This window comes from Scyliorhinus torazame, chromosome 7, assembly GCF_047496885.1.
Source record: "Scyliorhinus torazame isolate Kashiwa2021f chromosome 7, sScyTor2.1, whole genome shotgun sequence".
In the NCBI taxonomy this organism is placed as follows: Eukaryota; Metazoa; Chordata; class Chondrichthyes; order Carcharhiniformes; family Scyliorhinidae; genus Scyliorhinus; species Scyliorhinus torazame.
Genome location: NC_092713.1, coordinates 167,098,805 through 167,115,681, shown reverse-complemented (window position 1 = coordinate 167,115,681; position 16,877 = coordinate 167,098,805).

The following is a 16,877-nucleotide window of genomic DNA, read 5'->3' as shown; positions in this document are numbered from 1 at the left end:
TAACTAACAGAAAGCAGAGAGTGGGGATAAATGGGTGTTTCTCTGGTTGGTAACTAGTGGGGTCCCTCAAGGATCAGTGTTGGGCCCGCAGTTGTTCACAATTTACATCGACGATTTGGAGTTGGGGACCAAGTGCAATGTGTCAAATTTTGCAGACGACACTAAGATGAGTGGTAAAGCAAAAAGGGCAGAGGATACCGGAAGTCTGCAGAAGGATTTGGATAGGTTAGGTGAATGGGCTAGGATCTGGCAGATGGAATTCAATGTTGCCAAGTGTGAGGCTATCCATTTTGGGAGGAATAACAGCAGAATGGATTATTATTTAAACGGTTAGATGTTAAAACATGCTTCTGTGCAGAGGGACCTGGGTGTGCTGGTGCACGAGTCACAAAAAGTTGGTGCGCAGGTGCAACAGGTGATTAAGAAGGCTAATTGAGTTTTGTCTTTCATTGCGAGAGGGATGGAGTTCAAGTCTAGTGAGGTTATGCTGCAATTGTATAAGGTGTTGGTGAGGCCGCATCTGGAGTATTGTGTTCAGTTTTGGTCTCCTTACCTGAGAAAGGACATATTGGCACTGGAGGGGGTGCAGAGGAGATTCACTAGGTTGATCCCAGAGTTGAGGGGGTTAGATTATGACAAGAGGTTGAGTAGACTGGGACTGTACTCATTGGAGTTTAGAAGGATGCGGGGGGATCTTATTGAGACATATAAAATTATGAAGGGAATAGATAGGATAGATGCAGGCAGGTTGTTTCCACTGGTCGGGGAAAGCAGAACTAGGGGGCATTGCCTCAAAATAAGGGGAGGTAGATTTAGGACGGAGTGTAGGAGGAACTTCTTCACCCAAAGGGTTGTGAATCTCTGGAATTCCTTGCCCAGTGAAGCAGTTGAGGCTCCTTCTTTAAACGTTTTTAAGAAAAAGATAGATACCTTTCTAAAGAATAAAGGGATTCGGGGATATGGTGTACGGGCCGGAGAGTGGAGCTGAGTCCACAAAGATCAGCCAGGATCTCATTAAATGGCGGAGCAGGCTCGAGGGGCCAGATGGCCTACTCCTGTTCCTAGTTCTTATGTTCTTATGTTCTTATTGATAAGATTATGGCGATGCTGGCGGAGTTTGGGTCATATTCAGGGTACAAGCTCAATTTCGGAAAGAGCGAGGTGTTCCCGGTCAATGCTCGGATGCAGGGGAGGGGCCTGGAGAGGTTGACGTTTCGGCGGGTCACGTCGACATTTCGATATTTGGGTGTATGAGTTGGGCATAGTTGGGCGCAATTGCATAAATTGAATTTGGCGAACTTGGTGGAGGGGGTGAAAGAGGTTTTTAAGAGGTGGGATGTTCTTACGCTGGCTGGGAGGGAGGGCCCAGACAGCAAAGATGACGATTTTGCCAAACCTTTTGTTTATTTTCCAGAATTCCCGATTTTGTGTAAATGCCTTTCTTTGGAATAATGAATAGGATGATTCAGGAGTTTATTTGGTCGGGTAAGGTACCCTGGATTAGGAGGGTGTTTTTGGCGAGGTGCAGGCAGAGAGGGAGGTTGGCACTGCCGAGCTTGCTGAATTATTACTGGGTGGCAATTGTTGAAAAGGTCAGGAAGTGGGCTGTGGGGGAGTGGTCGGTGTGGGGGCAGGTAGAGGAGGCCACGTGAGCTTGAGTGCACTGTTACCGGCACCTCTTCCGTTCTTGCCGGTGAGGTACACCACGAGCCCGGTGGTGGTTTAATCGCCCAGAGTGTGGAATCAGTGCCGGCAACATTTTAAGATGGAGGGTGCGTCATTGTAGGCGCCGATCTGTGGCAATCATAGATTGAAACGGGCAGGGTTAGATTCTATATTCAGTGTGTGGGAGCCGGTGGGGTTAGAATGATTTTGGGACCTTTTCTCGGGGTGGGGGTGGGGGGGGTGGGGGGTGGGGGGGGAGTTGGAGGAGGAGTTACAGTTGCTGAGAGGTAATGGGGTTCGGTACCTGCAAGCCAGGGATTTTGTGAGGAAGGAGTTGGCCACGTTTCCGAGGTTGCCAACTCTGTCGCAGCATGAAAACATTCTGTCTGAGGACCAGATAGGGGAGGGTAGGATCTCGGACATATACGGGGAATTGAGAGGAATGGAGAGGTCCTCGGTGGAGGGTATAAAGCGAAGTGGGAGGAGGAGCTGGGGGGGCGGTATTTGAGGTGGGATTATTGAGTGAGGCCCTGTGAAGGGTAAATACGACCTCCCCTTTTGAGAGACTGTGTCCCATTCAGTCTAAAGTGGTGCACAGAGCACACATGACAGTGTCGCGAATGAGTCGGTTTTCCCAAGGGGAGGGCAGGCGGTGCTCAAGGGGACCGGCTAATCAGACTCATATGTTCTGGGCCTGCCCGGAGTTGGAGGAGCTCTGGGAGTCCTTTGCAGGGACTATGCCGAGGATTCTGGGGGTGAGGGTGGCTCTGAGCCCATGGTGGTGATATTTGGGGTGCCGGAGGATCCGGGAGTGCAGGTGGAGGACAGAGGCTGACGTGTTGACCTTTGCCTCCCTGATAACCCGGATGGATCTTGTTAGGGTGGTGGGATCTGAAGCTGACTGAGGTGGAGGATTGGCTGAGTGACTTGGTGGAATTCCTACATCCGGAAAAGATAGAATTTGCCATTAGGGGGTCAGAGGAGGGATTCATTTCGAGGTGGAGGTGGTTCATCAGCTTCTTTAAGGAGTGGGAAATGTCAGCGGGGTGGGGGGGAGGGGTTTTACTGTGTTGTGTGTTACTTTGGGATTTTCTTTGCGCTGATTATAATTGGAAAGTGGATTGGGTTGGGACTTGGAGGGATTTTGTATGAGGACCACGGTTTGTGGAGGATGGTTATTTGTATTCTGTGGTCTGTAAATCATTTGAATATGTCTTGAAGAAAAATATTTTAAAAAGGACTGTAACAGATGCACCAGTTGCTGCCACGCTCCCTCCTTCCCACCATTTATACGGCATTCTCCCGATCCTGACTCCATTTCCAGCTGAATCCTCCCGTTCCCCAGCCTTCCCTGTGGTGAGGGTCACCTGAACCCTTCCCCTTGGGAATATTCCACAGCTTCGTTCCAGAAACCTCCTGGTTGTGGTCAGGCTCCTCTCCACCGCTACCCAAACCATTCGGCCTGGGGTGTCATCGATGTTTAACACACCTGCATGGACTGAATACAGAACCAGTGAGAGCCCACCCCACACGATGAAAGTTCTCCATCGTAAAAGAGACAGTGATCTGTAAGCAGAAAGTGTGGTCATTCTCACTCTCGAATCCTCCGTATCGGAATCTCATCCTGTCCATGGATGCCTTTCACTGAAGGGTTAAAGTTCTGTGAACTGATACTTGTACTGGATAAACTGTCAATCCTCTTACACTGTTCATTTGTATTCGATTGTTTTTCCTGTTTCAATGAATTGTATTTTGTAATTTCTGTTGCTGTGACAATAGCCTCTTGTCCTGATTGTTGTTGTAAATGCGAATTGGTTCACAATTGACCCACCTGACGAAATAAAGGTCAATAAAATCAGTGAATAAGTCCATCAGAAAGCTGCCCTGTGTAGGGCAGGTTTGGACTGTCTTGTAAGCCCCTTCAAGAGGTTTAACTGACAGCACAGTGGCAGAATCAGTACTGATGTGTTCAGGGTATTACAGGGGCAGATGATGTGATGCTGAGATTCATCACAACATACATAATATAATATTTATTATTGTCACAAGTAGGCTTACATTAACACCGCAATGAAGTTACTGTGAAAATCTCTGAGCCACCACACTCCGGCACCTGTTCGAGTCACAGGGAGAATTCAGAAAGTCCAATTCACCTAACAGCATGTCTTTCAGAACTTGTGGGAGGAAACCAGAGCACCTGGAGGAAACCCACGCAGTCACAGGGAGAACGTGCAGACTCCACACAGACAGTGACACAAGCCATGAATCGAACCCAGGTCCCTGGCACTGTGAAGCAACAGTACTAACCACTGTGCTACCATGCCGCCCTTAACATTCTCATGTTGTCATTAGAAGGGGACTATTCGAGCTCAGAACCAGATATCTCCGGGGTCCGACCTGGTCCACCCACCCACTCAATCCCACTCCCAGGAATTTAAATTTATATCCCCGCCTCCCCATCCCGACATGTTCCGTTATGATCTTCCTGTGGTAAACTCATCAGAAATGTTATTGTGTCTCCCGTGCCTCCTGCCAGGGGCTGTGTAAGTACTAATTCCTGTCAGTTTTCCTGTACATTGATAATGTTTAATTTCTCCACAGTCTGATAAGTGTGTTGAAACACTGCGCCAAATCTTAAATCTTCAATATCTGACTGAACTTTCTCTATCAGCTCCAGATCCAACATGTGCCATGCCCTCCCCTTCGACTGTGGGTTAGTCATATTAATGAGTTTTAACCCCTCTGGTATACTTTCCCCCTGGAGTTGTATCGCTGTAATTTCCTGCGCTGTGAATCACAATCCTCCTGCCGTCACTTTTGTTACCCAGGAGACACAGCTGTTGTAGCTTTTCTATTGGCCAAACAGCCAATAAGAGCAGGATGAGGTTGGTCAAATAGTCGGTCACCTCCAGGTGTAACATCCCATAATGTCACTTTGGCTTTCTCCACTTCTAATTATCCCATCCTGGGGCAGTGACATGGAGGCTGGGCACTTAGTGTATTTCTGATAGCCACAGGTTGACAAATTAAAACCTCTCGAATGTCTATAGCCAAGCCGATTAACAACATTTGTACATTGCTTTGGCAATACTGTCCCTCAAATCCTGCCACCCAAAGAAGGGGGGCACATTAGTCCATCCCACCATAATGTCCATTCCTGTGTTGGACACAGATAACAGAATTGTCCCCACACCTGAGCTGGTGTTGGGCAATCCCTTTACGTCCACATTTCCAGCTGGGTCATTAGTGTAAAGGTTGGGACAATGTTACCTGAGTCACATTGTTCCCTTTTGATAATTTAACCTGAATGACAGTTTCCCTATTACCTCGATCATTTAAAGAAATGTTTTCTTACTCTGGCGACCACATTAACCATTTCATGTCTAAGGGGGAGGGGTATCTATCTCCGGATCTTTGCTTTATCTCCCCCTGTCCAGTTCCAATGTTACAGCTGAGGGTCAGATTATCAAATTCAGTTTTCTTTAAAAAGTTTGTACTTTGTGTCCTTTTTCCCAAACTCCACCTGTGATCCTTAATCAATCAGAGGAGCACAGTCCTTAGCAATGCTGCTTCACAGCGCCAGAAACCCTGGCTCGAGTTGGGCCATGGGTGTCTGTGTGGAGTTTGCCCATTCTCCCACTGTCACCGTGGGTTTCGTCGAGTTCCTTTGGTTTCCACCCACCAGCCAAAGATGTGCAGGTTAGGTAAATTGGCCATGCTAAATTGTCCCTTTGTATCCAAAGATGTGCAGCTGAGGTGGATTGGCCATGCTAAATTATTCTTTTGTGTCCAGCGATGTGCAGGTTAAGTGGATTGGCCATGCTAAATTGTCCCTTAGTGTCCAAAGATGTGCAGGTGAGGTGGATTGGCCATGCTAAATTGTCCCTTTGTGTCCAAAGATGAGCAGGTTAGGTGGTTTGGCCATGCACAATTGTCCCTTTGTGTCCAAAGATGTGCAGGATAGGTAGATTGGCCATGCTAAATTGTCTCTTAGTGTCAAAGATGTGCAGGTTAGGTCGATTGGCCATGCTAAATTATTCTTTTGTGTCCAGCGATGTGCAGGTTAAGTGGATTGGCCATGCTAAATTGTCCTTTAGTGTCTAAAGATGCGCAGGTGAGGTGGATTGGCCATGCTAAATTGTCCCTTTGTGTCCAAAGATGAGCAGGTTAGGTGGTTTGGCCATGCACAACTGTCCCTTTGTGTCCAAAGATGTGCAGGATAGGTAGATTGGCCATGCTAAATTGTCTCTTAGTGTCAAAGATGTGCAGGTTAGGTCGATTGGCCATGCTAAATTGTCCCTTTGTGACCAAAGATGTGCAGGTTAGGTAGATTGGCTATGCTAAATTGCCCCTTAGAGTCCAAAGAGGTGCAGGTTAAGTGGATTGGCCATGCTAAATTGCCCCTTAGTGTCCAAAGATGTGCAGCTTAGGTGGATTAGCCATGCTAAATTGTCATTTTGTGTCCAGGGATATGGAGGTTAGGTGGATTGGCTTGGCTAAATTATTCTTTTGTGTCCAGGGATGTGCAGGTGAGGTGGATTGGCCATGCTAAATTGCCCCTTAGTGTCCAAAGATATGCAGGTTAGGTGGATAGGCCATGCTAATTTGTCATTTTGTGTCCAGGGATATGCAGGTTAGGTGGATTGTCCATGCTAAATTATTCTTATTGTGTCCAGGGATGTGCAGGTTAGGTGGGTTGGCTATGCTAAATTAATCTTTGGTGTCCAGGGATGTGCAGGTGAGGTGGATTGGCCATGCTAAATTCGCCCTTAATGTCCATAGATGTGCAGGTTAGGTAGATTGGCTATGCTAAATTAATCTTTTGTGTCCGGGGATGTGCATGTTAGGTGGATTTGCCATGCGAAATTGTCCGTTAGTGTCCAAACATGTGCAGGTTAGGTGGATTGGCCATGCTAAATTTCCCCTTCGTGTCCAAAGATGTGCAGGTTAGGTGGATTGGCCGTGCTAAAGTGTCCCTTAATGTCCAAAGATGTGCAGGTTAAGTGGATTGGCTCTGCTAAATTATTCTTTTGTGTCCAGGGATGTGCATGTTAGGTGGATTGGCTATGCTAAATTGTCATTTTGTGTTCAGGGAAATGCAGGTGAGGTGGATTGGCAATGCTAAATTGTCCGTTAGTGTCCATAGATGTGCAGATTAGGTGGATTGGTCATGCTAAATTGCCCCTTCGTGTCCAAGGATGTGCAGGTTAGGTGGATTGTCTATGCTAAATTATTCTTTTGTGTCCGGGGATGTGCATGTTAGGTGGATTTGCCATGCGAAATTGTCCGTTAGTGTCCAACCATGTGCAGGTTAGGTGGATTGGCAATGCTAAATTGCCCCTTTGTGTCCAAAGATGTGCAGGTTAGGTGGAATGGCCATGCTAAATTGCCCCTTTGTGTCCAAAGATGTGCAGGTTAGGTGGATTGGCTATGCTAAATTGTCCCTTTGTGTCCAAAGATGTGCAGGTTAGGTAGATTAGCCATGCTAAATTATTCTTTTGTGTTCAGGAATGTGCAGGTTACGTGGGTTGGCTCTGCTAAATTATTCTTTTGTGTCCAGGGATGTGCAGGTGAGGTGGATTGGCTATTCTAAATAATTCTTTTGTGTCCAGGGATGTGCAGGTTAGGTGGATTGGCCATGCTAAATTGTCCCTTAGTGTCCAAAGATGTGCAGGTTAGGTAGATTAGCCATGCTAAATTATTCTTTTGTGTCCAGGAATGTGCAGGTTAGGTGGGTTTAGCTGTGCTAAATTATTCTTTTGTGTCCAGGGATGTGCAGGTTAGGTGGATTGGCCATGCTAAATTGTCATTTTGTGTCCAGGGAAATGCAGGTTAGGTGGATTGGCCATGCTAAATTGCCCCCTCATGTCCAAAGATGTTCAGGTTAGGTGGATTGGCCATGCTAAATTGTCCCTTTGTGTCCAAAGATGTGCAGGTTAGGTAGATTGGCCATGCTAAATTGTCCCTTAGTGTCCAAAGATGTGCTGGTTAGGTGGATTGGCCAATGCTAAATTGTCCCTTTGTGTCCAAAGATGTGCAGGTTAGGTAGATTGGTCATGCTAAATTGCCCCTTAGTTTCCAAAGATGTGCAGGTTAGATGGATTGGCCATGCTAACTTGCCCCTTCGTGTCCAAAGATGTGCAGGTTCCGTGGATTGGACATGCTAAATTATTCTTTTGTGTCCAGGGATGTGCAGGTGAGGTGGATTGGCTATGCTAAATTATTCTTTTGAGTCCAGGGATTTGCAGGTTAGGTGGGTTGGCTATGCTAAATTATTCTATAGTGTCCAGGGATGTGCAGGTTAGGTGGATTGGCCATGCTAAATTATTATTTTGTGTCCAGGGATGTGCAGGTTGGATGGGTTGGCTATGCTAAATTATTCTTTAGTGTCCAGGGATGTGCAGGTTAGGTGGATTGGCCATGCTAAATTATTATTTTGTGTCCAGGGATGTGCATGTAATGTGGATTGGCCATGCTAAATTGTCATTTTGTGTCCAGGGAAATGCAGGTTAGGTGGATTGGCAATGCTAAATTGCCCCCTCATGTCCAAAGATGTTCAGGTTAGGTGGATTGGACATGCTAAATTATTCTTTTGTGTCCAGCGATGTGCAGGTTAAGTGAAAAATGAAATGAAATGAAAATCGCTTATTGTCACAAGTAAAGCCCCCAGTCGCCACATTCCGGCGCCTGTTTGGGGACGCTGGTACGGGAAGTGGATTGATCATGCTAAATTGGACCTTAGTGTCCAAAGATGTGCAGGTGAGGTGGATTGGCCAGGCTCAATTATTCTTTTGTGTCCAGGGATGTGCAGGTGAGGTGGATTGGCCAGACTAAATTATTATTTTGTTTCCAGGGAAATGCAGGTTAGGTGGATTGGCCATGCTAAATTGCCCCCTCATGTCCAAAGATGTGCATGTTAGGTAGATTGGCCATGCTAAATTATTCTTTTGTGTCCAGCGATGTGCAGGTTAGGTAGATTGGCCATGCTAAATTGTCCCTTAGTGTCCAAAGATGTGCTGGTTAGGTGGATTGGCCAATGCGAAATTGTGCCTTTGTGTCCAAACATGTGCAGGTTAGGCGGATTTTCCATGCTAAATTTCCCCTTCCGGCCCAAAGATGTGCAGGTTAGGTGGATTCGCTAGGCTGAATTATTCTTTTGTGTCCATGGATATGCAGGTGAGGTGAATTGGCCATGCTAAATTGTCCCTTAATGTCCAAAGATGTGCAGGTTAAGTGGATTGGCCATGCTAAATTGTCCTTTAGTGTCTAAAGATGCGCAGGTGAGGTGGATTGGCCATGCTAAATTGTCCCTTTGTGTCCAAAGATGAGCAGGTTAGGTGGATTGGCCATGCACAATTGTCCCTTTGTGTCCAAAGATGTGCAGGATAGGTAGATTGGCCATGCTAAATTGTCTCTTAGTGTCCAAAGATGTGCAGGTTAGGTCGATTGGCCATGCTAAATTGTCCCTTTGTGTCTAAAGATGTGGAGGTTAGGTAGATTGGCTATGCTAAATTGTCCCTTAGTGTCCAAAGAGGTGCAGGTTAAGTGGATTGGCCATGCTAAATTGCCCCTTAGTGTCCAAAGATGTGCAGCTTAGGTGGATTAGCCATGCTAAATTGTCATTTTGTGTCCAGGGATATGGAGGTTAGTTGGATTGGCTTGGCTAAATTATTCTTTTGTGTCCAAAGATGTGCAGGTTAGGTGGATAGGCCATGCTAATTTGTCATTTTGTGTCCAGGGATATGCAGGTTAGGTGGATTGGCCATGCTAAATTATTCTTATTGTGTCCAGGGATGTGCAGGTTAGGTGGGTTGGCTATGCTAAATTAATCTTTTGTGTCCAGGGATGTGCAGGTGAGGAGGATTGGCCATGCTAAATTGTCCCTTAATGTCCATAGATGTGCAGGTTAGGTAGATTGGCTATGCTAAATTATTCTTTTGTGTCCAGGGATGTGCATGTTCGGTGGAATGGCCATGCTAAATTATACTTTTGTGTCCGGGGATGTGCATGTTAGGTGGATTTGCCATGCAAAATTGTCCGTTAGTGTCCAAACATGTGCAGGTTAGGTGGATTGGCCGTGCTAAAGTGTCCCTTAATGTCCAAAGATGTGCAGGTTAAGTGGATTGGCTCTGCTAAATTATTCTTTTGTGTCCAGGGATGTGCATATTAGGTGGATTGGCTATGCTAAATTGTCATTTTGTGTTCAGGGAAATGCAGGTGAGGTGGATTGGCAATGCTAAATTGTCCGTTAGTTTCCATAGATGTGCAGATTAAGTGGATTGGTCATGCCAAATTGCCCCTCGTGTCCCAGGATGTGCAGGTTAGGTGGATTGTCTATGCTAAATTATTCTTTTGTGTCCGGGGATGTGCATGTTATGTGGATTTGCCATGCTAAATTGTCCGTTAGTGTCCAAAGATGTGCACATTAGGTGGATTGGCCATGCTAAATTGTCCCTTCGTGTCCAAAGATGTGCAGATTAGGTGGATTGGTAATACTAAATTGCCCCTTCGTGTCCAAAGATGTGCAGGTCAGGTAGATTGGCTATGCTAAATTGACAGTTTGTGTCCAAAGATGTGCAGATTAGGTGGATTGGTCATGCTAAATTGCCCCTTCGTGTCCAAAGATGTGCAGCTTAGGAGGATTGGTCATGCTAAGTTGCCCCTTTGTGTCCAAAGATGTGCAGGTTAGGTGGATTGGCTATGCTAAATTGTCCCTTCGTGTCCAAAGATGTGCAGGTTTGGTGGGTTGGCTATGCTATATTATTCGTTTGTGTCCAGGGATATGCAGGTTAGGTGGATTTGCCATGCTAAATTGTCACTTTGTGTTCAGGGATATGCATGTTAGGTGGATTGGCCATGCTAAATTGTCCCTTCGTGTCCTGGGAAATGCAGGTTAGGTGGACTGGCAATGCTAAATTATTCTTTTGTGTCCAGGGATATGCAAGTTAGGTGGATTGGCCATTCTAAATTGTCATTTTGTGTCCAGGGATATTCAGGTTAGGTGGATTGGCCATGCTAAATTGTCATTTTGTGTCCAGGAATGTGCAGGTTAGGTGGATTGGCCATGCTAAATTGTCATTTTGTGTCCAGGGATGTGCAGGCTAGGTGGATTGGCCATGCTAAATTATTCATTTAGTGTCCAGGGATGTGCAGGCTAGGAGGATTGGCCATGCTAAATTATTCTTTTGTGTCCAGGGATGTGCAGATGAGGTGGATTGGCCATGCTAAATTGCCCCTTTGTGTCGAGGGATATGCAGGTCAGGTGGATTGCCCATGCTAAATTGTCCCTTCGTGTCCAGGAATAGGCAGGTTAGGTGGATTGGCCATGCTAAATTGTCCCTTCGTGTCCAGGGATATGCAGGTGAGGTGGATTGGCCATGCTAAATTGTCCCTTCGTGTCCAGGGACATGCAGGTGAGGTGGATTGGCCATGCTAAATTGTCCCTTCGTGTCCAGGGATATGCAGGTTAGGTGGATTGGCCATGCTAAATTGTCCCTTCGTGTCCAGGGATATGCAGGTTAGGTGGATTGGCCATGCTAAATTGTCCCTTCGTGTCCAGGGATATGCAGGTTAGGTGGATTTGCAGTGCTAAATTGTCCCTTCGTGTCCAGTGATCTGCAGGTTAGGTGGATCGGCCATGCTAAATTGTACCTTCGTGTCCAGGGATATGCAGGTTAGGTGGATTGGCCGTGCTAAATTATTCTTTTGCGTCCAAAGATGTGCAGGTTAGGTGGATTGGCCATGCTAAATTGCCCCTTCGTGTCCAAAGATGTGCAGGTTTGGTGGGTTGGCTATGCTAAATTATTCGTTTGTGTCCAGGGATATGCAGGTTAGGTGGATTTGCCATGCTAAATTGTCCCTTAATGTCCAAAGATGTGCAGGTTAGGTGGATTGTCTATGCTATTCTTTTTGTCCAGGGATGTGCATGTTAGGTGGATTGGCCATGCTAAATTATTCTTTTGTGTCCATGGATGTGCATGTTAGGTGGATTTGCCATGCTAAATTGTCCGTTAGTGTCCAAAGATGTGCACATTAGGTGGATTGGCCATGCTAAATTTCCCCTTCGTGCCCAAAGATGTGCAGGTTAGGTGGATTGGCCATGCTAAATTGCCCCTTTGTGTTCAAAGATGTGCAGGTAAGGTGGATTCTCTTGGCTGAATTATTCTTTTGTGTCCATGGATATGCAGGTGAGGTGAATTGGCCATGCTAAATTGTCCCTTAATGTCCAAAGATGTTCAGGTTAGGTGGATTGGCTATGCTAAATTGTCCCGTCGTGCCCAGGGATATGCAGGTTAGGTGGATTGGCCATGCTAAATTATTCTTTTGCGTCCAAAGATGTGCAGATTAGGTGGATTGGTCATGCTAAATTGCCCCTTTGTGTCCAAAGATGTGCAGATTAGGAGGATTGGCTCTGCTAAATTGTCCCTTTGTGTCCAAAGATGTGCAGGTTAGGTGGATTGACCATGCTAAATTGTCACTTCGTGTTCAGGGATATGCATGTTAGATGGATTGGCCATGCTAAATTGTCCCTTCGTGTCCTGGGAAATGCAGGTTAGGTGGACTGGCAATGCTAAATTATTCTTTTGTGTCCAGGGATATGCATGTTAGGTGGATTGGCCATGCTAAATTGTCATTTTGTGTCCAGGGATATTCAGGTTAGGTGGATTGGCCATGCTAAATTGTCATTTTGTGTCCAGGAATGTGCAGGTTAGGTGGATTGGCCATGCTAAATTGTCATTTAGTGTCCAGGGATGTGCAGGCTAGGTGGATTGGCCATGCTAAATTATTCATTTAGTGTCCAGCGATGTGCAGGTTACGTGGGTTGGCTATGCTAAATTATTATTTTGTGTCCAGGGATGTGCAGATGAGGTGGATTGGCCATGCTAAATTGCCCCTTCGTGTCGAGGGATATGCAGGTCAGGTGGATTGCCCATGCTAAATTGTCCCTTCGTGTCCAGGAATAGGCAGGTTAGGTGGATTGGCCATGCTAAATTGTCCCTTCGTGTCCAGGGATATGCAGGTGAGGTGGATTGGCCATGCTAAATTGTCCCTTCGTGTCCAGGGACATGCAGGTGAGGTGGATTGGCCATGCTAAATTATTCTTTTGCGTCCAAAGATGTGCAGATTAGGTGGATTGGCCATGCGAAATTGTCCCTTCGTGTCCAGGGATATGCAGGTTAGGTGGATTGGCAGTGCTAAATTGTCCCTTCGTGTCCAGTGATCTGCAGGTTAGGTGGATCGGCCATGCTAAATTGTACCTTCGTGTCCAGGGATATGCAGGTTAGGTGGATTGGCCGTGCTAAATTATTCTTTTGCGTCCAAAGATGTGCAGGTTAGGTGGATTGGCCATGCTGAATTGCCCCTTCGTGTCCAAAGATGTGCAGGTTTGGTGGGTTGGCTATGCTAAATTATTCGTTTGTGTCCAGGGATATGCAGGTTAGGTGGATTTGCCATGCTAAATTGTCCCTTAATGTCCAAAGATGTGCAGGTTAGGTGGATTGTCTATGCTATTCTTTTTGTCCAGGGATGTGCATGTTAGGTGGATTGGCCATGCTAAATTATTCTTTTGTGTCCATGGATGTGCATGTTAGGTGGATTTGCCATGCTAAATTGTCCGTTAGTGTCCAAAGATGTGCACATTAGGTGGATTGGCAACGCTAAATTGCCCCTTCGTGTCCAAAGATGTGCAGGTTAGGTGGTTTGGCTATGCTAAATTGTGCCTTTGTGTCCAAACATGTGCAGGTTAGGTGGATTGGCCATGCTAAATTTCCCCTTCGTGCCCAAAGATGTGCAGGTTAGGTGGATTGGCCATGCTAAATTGCCCCTTTGTGTCCAAAGATGTGCAGGTAAGGTGGATTCTCTTGGCTGAATTATTCTTTTGTGTCCATGGATATGCAGGTGAGGTGAATTGGCCATGCTAAATTGTCCCTTAATGTCCAAAGATGTGCAGGTTAGGTGGATTGGCTATGCTAAATTGTCCCGTCGTGCCCAGGGATATGCAGGTTAGGTGGATTGGCCATGCTAAATTATTCTTTTGCGTCCAAAGATGTGCAGATTAGGTGGATTGGTCATGCTAAATTGCCCCTTTGTGTCCAAAGATGTGCAGATTAGGAGGATTGGCTCTGCTAAATTGTCCCTTTGTGTCCAAAGATGTGCAGGTTAGGTGGATTGACCATGCTAAATTGTCACTTCGTGTTCAGGGATATGCATGTTAGATGGATTGGCCATGCTAAATTGTCCCTTCGTGTCCTGGGAAATGCAGGTTAGGTGGACTGGCAATGCTAAATTATTCTTTTGTGTCCAGGGATATGCATGTTAGGTGGATTGGCCATGCTAAATTGTCATTTTGTGTCCAGGGATATTCAGGTTAGGTGGATTGGCCATGCTAAATTGTCATTTTGTGTCCAGGAATGTGCAGGTTAGGTGGATTGGCCATGCTAAATTGTCATTTGGTGTCCAGGGATGGCAGGCTAGGTGGATTGGCCATGCTAAATTATTCATTTAGTGTCCAGGGATGTGCAGGTTACGTGGGTTGGCTATGCTAAATTATTCTTTTGTGTCCAGGGATGTGCAGATGAGGTGGATTGGCCATGCTAAATTGCCCCTTTGTGTTGAGGGATATGCAGGTCAGGTGGATTGCCCATGCTAAATTGTCCCTTCGTGTCCAGGAATAGGCAGGTTAGGTGGATTGGCCATGCTAAATTGTCCCTTCGTGTCCAGGGATATGCAGGTGAGGTGGATTGGCCATGCTAAATTGTCCCTTCGTGTCCACGGACATGCAGGTGAGGTGGATTGGCCATGCTAAATTGTCCCTTCGTGTCCAGGGATATGCAGGTTAGGTGGATTGGCCATGCTAAATTGTCCCTTCGTGTCCAGGGATATGCAGGTTAGGTGGATTGGCAATGCTAAATAGTCATTTTGTGTCGAGGGAAATGCAGGTTATGTGGATTGGCAGTGCTAAATTGTCCCTTCGTGTCCAGTGATCTGCAGGTTAGGTGGATCGGCCATGCTAAATTGTACCTTCGTGTCCAGGGATATGCAGGTTAGGTGGATTGGCCGTGCTAAATTATTCTTTTGCGTCCAAAGATGTGCAGGTTAGGTGGGTTGGCTATGCTAAATTATTTGTTTGTGTCCAGGGATATGCAGGTTAGGTGGATTTGCCATGCGAAATTGTCCCTTAATGTCCATAGATGTGCAGGTTAGGTAGATTGGCTATGCTAAATTATTCTTTTGTGTCCGGGGATGTGCATGTTAGGTGGGTTTGCCATGCGAAATTGTCCGTTAGTGTCCAACCATGTGCAGGTTAGGTGGATTGGCAATGCTAAGTTTCCCCTTTGTGTCCAAAGATGTGCAGGTTAGGTGGAATGGCCATGCTAAATTGCCCCTTTGTGTCCAAAGATGTGCAGGTTAGGTGGAATGGCCATGCTAAATTGCCCCTTCGTGTCCAAAGATGTGCAGGTTTGGTGGGTTGACTATGCTAAATTATTCGTTTGTGTCCAGGGATGTGCATGTTAGGTGGATTGGCCACGCTAAATTATTCTTTTGTGTCCGGGGATGTGCATGTTAGGTGGATTTGCCATGCAAAATTGTCCGTTAGTGTCCAACCATGTGCAGGTTAGGTGGATTGGCCATGCTAAATTGTCCGTTAGTGTCCAAAGATGTGCAGGTTAGGTGGATTGGCCATGCTAAATTGCCCCTTCATGTCCAAAGATGTGCAGGTTAGGTGGATTGGCCATGGTAAATTATTCTTTTGCGTCCAAAGATGTGCAGGTTAGGTGGGTTGGCTATGCTAAATCATTCTTTTGGGTCCAGGGATATGCAGGTCAGGTGGATTTGCCATGCTAAAGTGTCCCTTAATGTCCAAAGATGTGCAGGTTAAGTTGATTTGCTCTGCTAAATTATTCTTTTGTGTCCAGGGATGTGCATGTTAGGTGGATTGGCCATGCTACATTATTCTTTTGTGTCCGGGGATGTGCATGTTATGTGGATTTGCCATGCTAAATTGTCCGTTAGTGTCCAAAGATGTGCAGATTAGGTGGATTGGCCATGCTAAATTGTCCCTTCGTGTCCAAAGATGTGCAGGTTAGGTGGATTGGATATGCTAAATTGTCCCATAGTTTCCAAAGATGTGCAGATTAGTTGGATTCGTCATGCTAAATTGCCCCTTCGTGTCCAAAGATGTGCAGGTTTGGTGGATTGGCTATGCTAAATTATTCTTTTGTGTCCAGGGATATGCAGGTGAGGTGGATTGGCCATGCTAAATTGTCCCTTAATGTCCAAAGATGTGCAGGTTAGGTGGATTGGCCATGCTAAATTGTCCCTTCGTGTCCAAAGATGTGCAGGGTAGGTGGATTGGCTCTGCTAAATTGTCATTTTTTGTCCAGGGGTATGCAGGTTTGGTGGATTAGCCATGCTAAATTACTCTTTTTGTGTCCAGGGATGCGCAGGTTTGGTGGGTTGGCTATGCTAAATTATTCTTTTGTGTCCAGGGATGTGCAGGTGAGGTGGATTGGCCGTGCTAAATTGTCATTTTGTGTCCAGGGAAATGCAGGTTCGGTGGATTGGCCGTGCTTAATTGTCATTTTGTGTCCAGGGATATGCCGGTTAGGTGGTTTGGCCATGCTAAATTGTCATTTTGTGTCCAGGGAAATGCAGGCTTGGTGGATTGGCCATGCTTAATTGTCTTTTTGTGTCCAGGGATATGCCGGTTAGGTGGTTTGGCCATGCTAAATTATTCCTTGATGTCCAAAGATGTGCAGGTTAGGTGGATTGGCCATGCTAAATTGTTCTTTTGTGTCCAGGAATGTGCAGGTTCGGTGGGTTGGCTCTGCTAAATTGTCATTTTGTGTCCAGGGATATGCAGGTTCGATTACGGGGTTAGGACGGAGTGGCTGGGGTCGTGTACCTGTGTCGGGTGCTCTTTTAAAACATTTGTTCATGGGATCTGGGCGTGCTGGCTGTGTCAACATTTATTTTCCATCCTGAGGGCATTCAAATCCCAGCCCTGAGGGCATTTCATGGACAAACACATTGCTGTGGCTCTGGAGTCACATGTAGGCCAGACCAGATAAGGATAACAGATTTCCTCCCCTAAAGGACATTTGTGGGTTTTTACGACAATCGAGAATGGTTTCATGATCGTCATTAGACTTCTAATTCCAGATTTCTTTAATTCAATTTAAATTCCACCTTCTGCCCTGACAGTATTTGAA